The sequence below is a fragment of the Arachis hypogaea genome, chromosome 11 (assembly GCF_003086295.3).
Source record: "Arachis hypogaea cultivar Tifrunner chromosome 11, arahy.Tifrunner.gnm2.J5K5, whole genome shotgun sequence".
NCBI lineage: Eukaryota > Viridiplantae > Streptophyta > Magnoliopsida > Fabales > Fabaceae > Arachis > Arachis hypogaea.
The window spans coordinates 66619099-66630436 of NC_092046.1; the positions used below are offsets into that span (position 1 = coordinate 66619099).

General features: G+C 41.6%; 1 non-coding gene across 1 annotated transcript; it reads left to right on the forward strand.

The window, feature by feature from the left end:
• The first annotated feature begins 10515 nt into the window (after window positions 1–10515).
• Window positions 10516–10623, forward strand: LOC112724872 (small nucleolar RNA R71). The gene has a single exon (XR_003164014.1). It is a non-coding gene; the product is annotated as a small nucleolar RNA R71 (small nucleolar RNA).
• Window positions 10624–11338: the final 715 nt, after the last annotated feature.

Sequence of the window (11338 nt, forward strand, 5' to 3'; positions counted from 1 at the left end):
CCCCCAATAGTCTAATTCTCTCTGATACTTCTGTTAGTTGGTTTCAAGTCTTGGATATGGGTCTTTGGATCTGAGTTTGAAGCAGTATCCTCTTCAGTGGGCTTAGCTTTACTTGCAGAAAGAAAGTGTGAGTAGGCAGGGGTTTAGCTCAGGCGTAAGTGGTTAACGTTAAGTGAGAGTGTGGGTTCGAGAACGTTAGTGACAATCACCTTTTTCACTAAGTTCCTAACCCAGGATGATCACGTAACTTCAACGTTAGTGCACCAACTGACACTAACTTGCCTCTTGATCCTCGCACACGTATGGGACTCACCTTTCCAAAACGTGAGAGTCCTCCCTCCCCTACGTTGAGCCAGTAACTTAGTAACGTGGCTCCTAACGTAAGTTCAATCTCAAGAACGTAGTGACACTTACCTGCACTAACGTTCTAGGTCCCCACTTCCCAGTTGAGTCCACGTTAACTAAGTTAACGTGGTTTAACGTGGTAAGATAGCCATCTCCAACGTAGTGACAAAGGTGAGTGTTATAACGTTGGCTCGTCACCTACTCAACGTTACTTCCATGTAACAAGTTAGCGGGAGTTAACTGGATCATAGTGGCTCATTGTGGCTCATTCCAACGTTAGTGACAAAGGTGAGTGTCACTAACGTTGGCGATTTTTGCTTTCTCTAGTTAACTTAACGTGGAGTTAACGTACTCAAGTGGCTTAGTCAATGTAGTGACAATGTGAGTGTCACTAACTTGCCATTCTTTTGCTTCCCAACGTTAGAGTCCACGTTAACTAAGTTAACGTGGAAGCTAACGTGGCCAATATAGCTTGGTCCAACGTTAGTGACAAAGGTGAGTGTCACTAACGTTGGCTCCACTTTCTTTTTCCACGTTAGAGTTCATGTTATCTTAGTTAATGTGACTCTTATGTGGGCTATGATGGCTTCGAGGACGTTATTGGCGATTACTTTTTCATTAGCGTGCAAGCTAGCTCCCATTCCACGTTAGTGGCACATTTGTCCTGAATCAGCAATAAAGTGCATCAAAGTTCTAATCCACATCATGAGACATGTATCATCCAATTGTCATCTAATTCATGAAAAAATCCTATGAATTATGTAAAGTGCACAATGTATGCTTAAATCAAGATGTAAGTGAAATTTCACCCAAAACTTGCTTATTTCCTAAGAAAATGCATGAAACTACCCTAAAACAGTAAAGAAAAGGTCAGTGAAACTGGCCAAAATACCCTGGTATCACAACACCAAACTTAAAGCTTGCTTGTCCTAAGCAAGTACTGGAACAAGAGAATGATGAATGAAATGCCAAGAAAAGTGATCATTATGTGGAAGTTATGTCCTTGGTTTTATGGTGGTTTCATGCATAGCAACTTAGGTTCATTCCTTCACTGGCTTTTAGACCTTTATCGTGTCCTGGAATGCTCACTTGACTGCACCTATGAGACTCTTATTTCTGATCCTTTTTGTCATTTCAGGGCTTATTTGAGTTCTTAGACTAGATGCTCTGTAAGGGGGCTACTCTTTAAGATAAGCTTTCAGCAGCACTCCCGAACCAGTTGGTTCAAGGTGCTATGTGTTAAGACACCCCTAAGGACTTACTCCCTCAAGTCTCTTTCCCCATACATACACACCATAGGCACATAGTTTGTTTATTTTCTTTCTTGAGACCTTGGTGTCCAGCACCTCTTTGTGTTACTAAGTGTTCTGTAGCAAGGGTTACTCTTGATAGTGGACTTTTAGCTGATAATCCCGAGTTAGTTAACCCAAGTTACCAAGTGATAAGGCACCCCTAAGAGCTTATTCATCCAAGTAGATCCCTTACATAGGAGCACCACAGACACTTGCCTCAAGATTCAACCCTTGGTGCCTAGCCTTATTTCTTACTCTTTTTCTTTTTTCATTCTTTCTTATTGGGATCTTGTTATTTAGTTAGTCTCATGTGGTGTGCCTCAAGCATATGATTCCGGACAGATAGTTGTCTTCCCACCTTGTTGGTGAACCAACTTAGCTAACTTATGACCACATCACAAACTAAGGAACTTACTCCATATTATGAACTCCTCTCTGGTCTTTGATAACAAGCATTCTTTTTTTATTAAAAGGAGACAAGCATACAATAAGCATGAATGAATTGAAAACGGGCAGTTTGACTAGCAATCATAGACTTAAGCAAGGATAATTCTAAAAACAGAATCGAAAATCCTAAGCTATCATGGAAGCATGTTCTATTTCATACATGATTTTCCTTATTTAAAGCTTAAAAAAGATGGAACAAAGAGGGTACTCCACCACCTTTACTCATGGGGTTGCCCATGCTCTCCCTCTGGCTCGTCCTCATTGTGTCTATTTGTTGCGCTTGAGCTCTCACCTCCTTTGCTTTTTCCAATCAACTTCTTCCAGAAGCCAGCATCTTCCATCTTCTTCTTTAATGTTTCCTTCTGCTGTTTCACCTTCCTTTCTTCTTGTTCTACAAAATCTTTTTGGACCTCATCATATGTAGGGATGGCATAGTGTAGATTATGCATATGACTAGACATGTAGTTCAACTTGGCTTGAGTGTTTATGTTGAACTCCTCCCTATGTAGTTGCCGTCCTTCATTAAGTACACTGAACTCGTTGAATGCTTTCATCTGAGCTAGCTGCCGCTGGTTGAGTTCTTGCAAGTGCTTATCTTGACGCTCTTGTCTTTCATTCACTTGGTTGATGGCTTGAGTGAGCTGGGAGTAGTGTTCCTGTTGCTGCTCCATTTGTTGTTTCTGTCACTCTCCTTGTTGACTCATCCAGTTGGCAAGTAGTTCTTCCTGACGATCCATCCGTTGGGATTGAAGGTGTAGTAGTTGCTCTTGTCCTTCCATTTGTCTTCTCCCCAAATCTTCAATGGCTTCTTGAAGGTGGCTCATATTAAAATTGTTTGGGTCATAGTATTCTTCTTGTTGGTGTTCTTCCTGATGAGATTCTTCTTGGTGGGCTCCTTCTTTTGGTTTTCGCTTTCCTATTTGAGGTCTTCTTTGTTGTTGGGCAGGCGTAGTATAGATCAGACGCTGAAGTGTAACTAGCCTCCCAGGGTTCACCCAGTCTGGATTTCTATCCTCGAAGACTACCTTGGCCTTTGTACACAATCTGAGAATGGTGCTGGGGTACCAAAGCCTGGCACCCGAATCAACCTTCTCAGCTGACTCTTGAATCCCCTCAGCTAAGAGTTCATGCACATTGATTTCTCCACCCTGTACTAGGCAATGTACCATAGTCGCTCGATTAATATTGACCTCTGAATTATTTGCAGCTGGGAGGATAGACCTCCTCACGAGTTCAAACCATCCCTTGGCTTCCGGGCTAAGGTCTCCCCTCTTGATGAATCGGGGTCTCTTATCCGCATACCTTTCCCAGTCAGCTCCTATGACACATATGTCAGTCACTATTTCTTCGAGTTCATCATTGTCAGGGCTCTTACTTATCCTTGCATGATAACTAAGCTCATCAAAGTGTGGTGATTTCAGCTGAAGAGTTCTTGTTATAGCATTTGGGTTGAAGTCCACCTCTCTTCCTCTTACATAACTTTTGAAGGTTGGGGCCTTGGTTTTGTCTTCTCTAACCACATTTGCATAGAACTCTTTGATGAGGTTTGCATTGATCTTCCCTTCTGGGTTCGTGAGCCTTTGCCACCCTCTTTGTTCAATTTTCTCTCGAATCTGTGGGCATTCATCCTCGTTGATTTGGAATGTTAACTCAGGCAGTATCTTTTTGAGCTTTATCCGCTCAAATTCCTGTTCATGGAACGCAGTTTTGAATCTCCTTTCATCGAAAGGGACGCTCTCCACCAGTTCTTTCCTCTTTTACCTCTTGGAGCTTGGTGCGCAGAAATTGTGATTACACTTTTGATTATGTAAAATTCATCGCTCTTGCCAAAAACTTGGTGCGCAGAAATTGTGATTACACTTTTGATTATGTAAAATTCATCGCTCTTTATTTCCCTGGTAATGGCGCCAAAAACGTGATGCCAATACCATGGTTGACAACTTCGCACAACTAACCAGCAAGTGCATTGGGTCATCCAAGTAATACCTTACGTGAGTAAGGGTCGAATCCCACGGAGATTGTTGGTATGAAGCAAGCTATGGTCACCTTGTAAATCTCAGTCAGGCGGATATAAAATAGTAATGGAGTTTTCGAAATTAAATAATAAAAGAAGGGATAGAAATACTTATGTAAATCATTGGTGAGAATTTCAGATAAGCGAATAGAGATGCTTTCGTTCCTCTGAACTTCTGCTTTCCTGCTATCTTCATCCAATCAGTCTCACTCCTTTCCATGGCTGGCTTTATGTGATACATCACCATTGTCAATGGCTACTTTCGGTCTTCTCTCGGGAAAATGATCCAAATGCCCCTGTCACGGCACGGCTAATCATCTGGAGGCATCACCCTTGTCAATGGTTTCATCTTATCCTCTCAGTGAAAATGGTCAACGCACCCTGTCACGGCACGGCTATTCATCTGTCGGTTCTCGATCATGCTGGAATAGGATTTACTATCCTTTTGCGTCTGTCACTACGCCGGCAATCGCGAGTTTGAAGCTCGTCACAGTCTTTCAATCATTGAATCCTACTCGGAATACCACAGACAAGGTTTAGACCTTCCGGATTCTCTTGAATGCCGCATCATTCTAGCTTACACCACGAAGATTCCGATTAAGAGATCTAAGAGATACTCATTCAGTCGAAGGTAGAACGGAAGTGGTTGTCAGGCACACGTTCATAGGGAATGATGATGATTGTCACGTTCATCACATTCAGGTTGAAGTGCGAATGAATATCTTAGAAGCGAAATAAGATGAATTGAATAGAAAACAGTAGTACTTTGCATTAATCTTTGAGGAACAGCAGAGCTCCACACCTTAATCTATGGAGTGTAGAAACTCTACCGTTGAGAATACATAAGTGAAAGGTCCAGGCATGGCCGAGATGGCCAGCCCCCAAAACGTGATCACAGGATCAGAATACAATCCAGGATAAAACTCAGGATGTCAAATACAATAGTGAAATGTCCTATTTATAATAAACTAGCTACTAGGGTTTACAGAAGTAAGTAATTGATGCATAAATCCACTTCTGGGGCCCACTTGGTGTGTGCTTGGGCTGAGCTTTGAGTGTTGCACGTGTAGAGGTCCTTCTTGGAGTTGAACGCCAGCTTTTGTGCCAGTTTGGGCGTTCAACTCTGGTTTTGGCTCCTTTTCTGGCGCTGGACGCCAGATTTGGGCAGAAAGCTGGTGTTGAACGCCAGTTTGCGTCATCTATTCTTGGCCAAAGTATAGACTATTATACATTGCTGGAAAGCCCTGGATGTCTAATTTCCAACGCAATTAGAAGCGCTCCATTTTAAGTTCTGCAGCTCCAGAAAATCCATTTTGAGTGCAGGGAGGTCAGAATCCAACAGCATCAGCAGTCCTTCTTCAACCTCTGAATCTGATTTTTGCTCAAGTCCCTCAATTTCAACCAGAAAATACCTGAAATCACAAAAAAACACACAAACTCATAGTGAAGTCCAGAAATGTGAATTTAACATAAAAACTAATGAAAACATCCCTAAAAGTAACTAGATCCTACTAAAAACATACTAAAAATAATGCCAAAAAGCGTATAAATTATCCGCTCATCACAACACCAAACTTAAATTGTTGCTTGTCCCCAAGCAACTGAAAATAAAATAGGATAAAAAGAAGAGAATATACTATAAATTCCAAACTATCAATGAAACAGAGCTTCAATCATATGAGCGGGACTTATAGCTTTTTGCCTCTTGAATAGTTTTGGCATCTCACTTTATCCATTGAGGTTCAGAATGATTGGCATCTATAGGAACTCAGAGTTCAGATAGTGTTATTGATTCTCCTAGTTCAGTATGATGATTCTTGAACACAGCTTCTTTATGAGTCTTGGCCGTGGCCCTAAGCACTTTGTTTTCCAGTATTACCACCGGATACATAAATGCCACAGACACATAATTGGGTGAACCTTTTCAGATTGTGACTCAGCTTTGCTAGAGTCCCCAATTAGAGGTGTCCAGGGTTCTTAAGCACACTCTTTTTTTGCTTTGGACCTTGACTTTAACCGCTCAGTCTCAAGTTTTCACTTGACACCTACACGCCACAAGCACATGGTTAGGGACAGCTTGGTTTAGCCGCTTAGACCAAGATTTTATTCCTTTAGGCCCTCCTATCCACTGATGCTCAAAGCCTTGGGATCCTTTTTATTTGCCCTTGCCTTTTGATTTTAAGGGTTATTGGCTTTTTGCTCTTGCCTCTTGGTTTTAAGAGCTTTTGGCTTTTTCTGCTTGCTTTTTCTTTCTATTTTTTTTTCTATTTTTTTCGCCTATTTTTTTTTCTTTTTTTCTGCAAGCTTTGTTCTTTGCTACTTTTTCTTGCTTCAAGAATCATTTTTATGATTTTTCAGATTATCAAATAATATGTCTCTTAGTCATCATTCTTTCAAGAGCTAACATAATTAACATTCTTAAACAACAACTTCAAAAGACATATGCACTGTTCAAGCATTCATTCAGAAAACAAGAAGCATTGTCACCACATCAATATAATTAAACTAAGTTCAAGGATAAATTCAAAACTCATGTACTTCTTGTTCTTTTGAATTAAAACATTTTTCATTTAAGCGAGGTGATGGATTCATAGAACATTCATAATTTTTAGACAAAGTTACTAATGATCATGTAATGAAGACACAGACATAGATAAGCACATAACATAGAAAACAAAAAAAAATAGAAGAAATAAGAACAAGGAATGAATCCACCTTAGTGATGGTGGCGTTTCCTTCTTGAGGAACCAAGGATGTCCTTAAGCTCTTCTATGTCTCTTCCTTGTCTTTGTTGCTCCTCCCTTATTGCTTGTTGATCTTCTCTTATTTCATGGAGCATGATGGAGTGCTCTTGATGTTCCACCCTTAGTTGTCCCATATTGGAACTCAATTCTCCTAAGGAGTTGTTGATTTGCTCCCAATAGTTTTGTGGAGGAATGTGCATTTGAGGCATCTCCGGGATCTCATGGTGATGAGCTTCATACGCCTCTTGAGCTCCATGAATGGGCTCTCTTGCTTTCTCCATCTTTTTCTTAGTGATGGGCTTGTCCTCTTTAATGAGGATATCTCCCTCTATGTCAATCCCAGCTGAATTGCATAGGTGGCAAATGAGGTGAGGAAAGGCTAACCTTGCCATAGTGGAAGACTTGTCAGCCACCTTGTAGAGTTCTTGAGGTATAATCTCATGAATTTCCACCTCTTCTCCAATCATGATGCTATGGATCATGATGGCCTGGTCTATAGTAACTTCAGACCGGTTGCTAGTGGGAGTGATTGAGCATTGAATGAACTCCAACCATCCTCTAGCCACAGGCTTGAGGTCCAATCTTCTTAGTTAAACCGGCTTGCCTTTGGAGTCAATCTTCCATTGAGCTCCTTCCACACATATGTCCATAAGGACTTGGTCCAACCTTTGATTAAAGTTGACCCTTCTAGTGTAGGGGCGTTCATCTCCTTGCATCATGGGCAAGTTAAACGCCAACCTCACATTCTCCGGACTAAAATCTAAGTATTTCCCCCGAACCATTGTAACATAGTTCTTTGGATCCGGGTTCTTACTTTGATCATGGTTCTTGGTGATCCATGCATTGGCATAGAACTCTTGAACCATTAGGATGCCGACTTGTTGGATGGGATTTGTTAGAACTTCCCAACCTCTTCTTTGAATTTCATGTCGGATCTCCGGATACTCATTTCTTTTGAGTTTGAAAGGGACCTCGGGGATCACCTTCTTCTTGGCCACAACATCATAGAAGTGGTCTTGATGGGCTTTGGAGATGAACCTTTCCATCTCCAATGACTCGGATGTGGAAGCTTTTGTCTTCCCTTTCCCCTTCTTAGAGGATTCTCCGGTCTTAGGTGCCATCAATGGTAATGGAAAAACAAAAAGCTTATGCTTTTACCACACCAAACTTAGAATTTTGCTCGCCCTCGAGCAATAAAAGAAAGAATAGATGAAGAAGAAGAAGAAATGAAAGAGATGGAGAGTGGGAAGTGTTTCGGCCAAGAAGGGTGTAGAGGGGTGTGTTGTGTGAATTTGATGAAGAATGGAGGGCTTTATATAGGGAAGGGAGGGGGGGAAAGGTTTCGGCCATATAGTTGGGTTTGGGTGGGAAATTGGTTTTGAATTTTGAAGGTAGGTGAGGTTTATGAGGTAGGTTTATGGGGAAGAGTGGATGGATGTGAGTGGTGAAGAGGTGATGGGGAAGAGAGATTGAGGTGATTGGTAAAGGGTTTTGGGGAAGAGTGTTTATGGGATTGTGTGAAAGAGGGGTTAGAAGAAGTGAGTGGAGGTAGGTGGGGATCCTGTGGGGTCCACAGATCCTGAGATGATCCTGTGGGGTCCACAGATCCTGGGGTGTCAAGGATTTGCACCCTTGCACCAAATTAGGCATGTAAAATGCCTTTGAACACAACTCTGGGCGTTCAGCGCCAGGTTGGTGCCCATTTTGGGCGTTCAACGCCCATTTGCTGCCATTTCTGGCGTTGAACGCCAGAACCATGCTCTGTTCTGGCGTTGAACGCCAGGCAGATGCTTCCTCCAGGGTGTGATTTTTCTTCTGCTGTTTTTGATTCTGTTTTCAATTTTTATATTTATTTTGTGACTCCACATGATCATGAACCTAACAAAACATGAAAAACAAAAACAAAATTAGATAAATAAATATTGGGTTGCCTCCCAACAAGCGCTTCTTTAATGTCAATAGCTTGACAGTGGGCTCTCATGGAGCCTCACAGATGTTCAGAGCTTTGTTGAGACTCTCCAACACCAAACTTAGAAATTGGATATGGGAGTTCAACACCAAACTTAGAGTTTGGTTGTGGCCTCCCAACACCAAACTTAGAGTTTGACTGTGGGGACTTTGTTTGACTCTGCTTTGAGAGAAGCCTTTTATGCTTCCTCTCCATAGATGCAGAGAGAGATCCTTGAGTTGTAAACATAAGGTTGTCCTCATTTACTTGAAGGATCAATTCTCCTCTGTCCACATCAATCACAGCTCTTGCTGTGGCCAGGAAAGGTCTTCCTAGGATGATGGATTCATCCTTTTCCTTTCCAGTATCCAGGACTATGAAATCAGCAGGGATGTAAAGGCCTTCAACCTTTACTAACACGTCCTCTACTTGTCCATAAGCCTGTTTTCTTGAATTGTCTGCCATCTCTAATGAGATTTTAGCAGCTTGCACCCCATAGATTCCCAGTTTCTCTATTACAGAGAGGGGCATGAGGTTTATCCCTGAACCAAGGTCACACAGAGCCTTAAAGATCATGGTGCCTATGGTACAAGGTATTATGAACTTTCCAGGATCCTGTCTCTTCTGAGGCAATGTCAGTTGATCCAGATTACTTAGTTCATTGATGAACAAGGGAGGTTCAACTTCCCAAGTATCAATGCCAAATAATTTGGCATTCAGCTTCATGATTGCACCAAGAAACTTGGCAGATTGCTCTTCAGTAACATCCTCATTCTCTTCAGAAGAGGAATACTCATCAGAGCTCATGAAGGGCATAAGGAGGTTCAATGGAATCTCTATGGTCTCTAGATGAGCCTCAGATTCCTTTGGTTCCTCAGAGGGAAACTCCTTATTGATCACTGGACGTCCTAGGAGGTCTTCCTCACTGGGATTCACGTCCTCTCCTTCCCTTATAGGTTCGGCCATGGTGCTTATGTCAATGGCCTTGCACTCTCCTTTTGGATTCTCTTCTGTATTGCTTGGGAGAGTACTAGGAGGGATGTCAGTGATCCTTTTACTCAGCTGGCCCATTTTTGCTTCCAGATTTCTAATGGAAGACCTTGTTTCATTCATGAAACTTACAGTGGCCTTGGATAGATCAGAGACTAAGTTTGCTAAATTAGAAGTATTTTGTTCAGAGTTCTCTGTCTGTTGCTGAGTGGATGATGGAAAAGGTTTATTATTGTTAAACCTGTTTCTTCCACCATTATTGAAGCCTTGTTGAGGCTTTTGATCCTTCCATGAGAAATTTGGATGATTTCTCCATGATGAGTTATAGGTGTTTCCATAAGGTTCACCTAAGTAATTTACCTCTGCTATTGCAGGGTTCTCAGGATCATAAGCTTCTTCTTCAGATGATGCCTCTTGAGTACTGTTGGATACAGCTTGCATTCCATTCAGACTTTGAGAGATCATATTGACTTGCTGAGTCAATATTTTGTTCTGGGCCAATATGGCATTCAGAGTATCAACTTCAAGAACTCCCTTTTTCACAGGCGTCCCATTACTCACAGGATTCCTCTCAGAAGTGTACATGAACTGGTTATTAGCAACCATGTCAATGAGTTCTTGAGCTTCTGCAGGCATTTTCTTTAGGTGAATGGATTCACCTGCAGAAGTATCCAATGACATATTTGATAACTCCGACAGACCATCATAGAATATATCCAGGATGGTCCATTCTGAAAGCATGTCAGAAGGACACTTTTTGGTCAACTGTTTGTATCTTTCCCAAGCTTCATAGAGGGATTCACCTTCTTTCTGTTTGAAGGTCTGAACATCCACTCTAAGCTTGCTCAGATTTTGAGGAGAAAAGAACTTGGCTAAGAAAGCCGTGACCAGCTTATCCCAAGAGTTCAGGCTGTCTCTGGGTTGAGAGTCCAACCAGATTCTAGCTCTGTCTCTTACAGCAAAAGGGAAAAGCATGAGCCTGTAGACTTCAGGATCTACTCCATTAGTCTGAACAGTATCACATATCTGCAAGAATTCAGTTAAGAACTGAAAAGGATCTTCAGATGGAAGTCCATGAAACTTGCAGTTCTGCTGCATCAGAGAAACTAATTGAGGTTTCAGCTCAAAGTTGTTTGCTCCAATGGCAGGAATGGAGATGCTTCTTCCATGTAGATTGGAATTAGGTGCAGTAAAGTCACCAAGCATCTTCCTTACATTATTATTATTTTCGGCTGCCATCTCCTTCTCCTGTTCGAAAATTTCTGAAAGGTTATCTCTGGATTGTTGTAATTTAGCTTCTCTTAATTTTCTCTTCAGGGTCCTTTCAGGTTTCGGATCTGCTTCAACAAGAATATTCTTGTCCTTGCTCCTGCTCATATGACAAAGAAGAGGGCACAGAAAACATAATAATAATAGAGTTCCTTTATACCACAGTATAGGGATCCCTTTGTGAGTGGAAGAAAAGAGGGAGATAAAGAATGTAATGTAATAGAAGAAACACAACTGTGAGGAGGGTAGAGATGTGAGATGAGATGTTAGTAGATGAATAAATAAATAG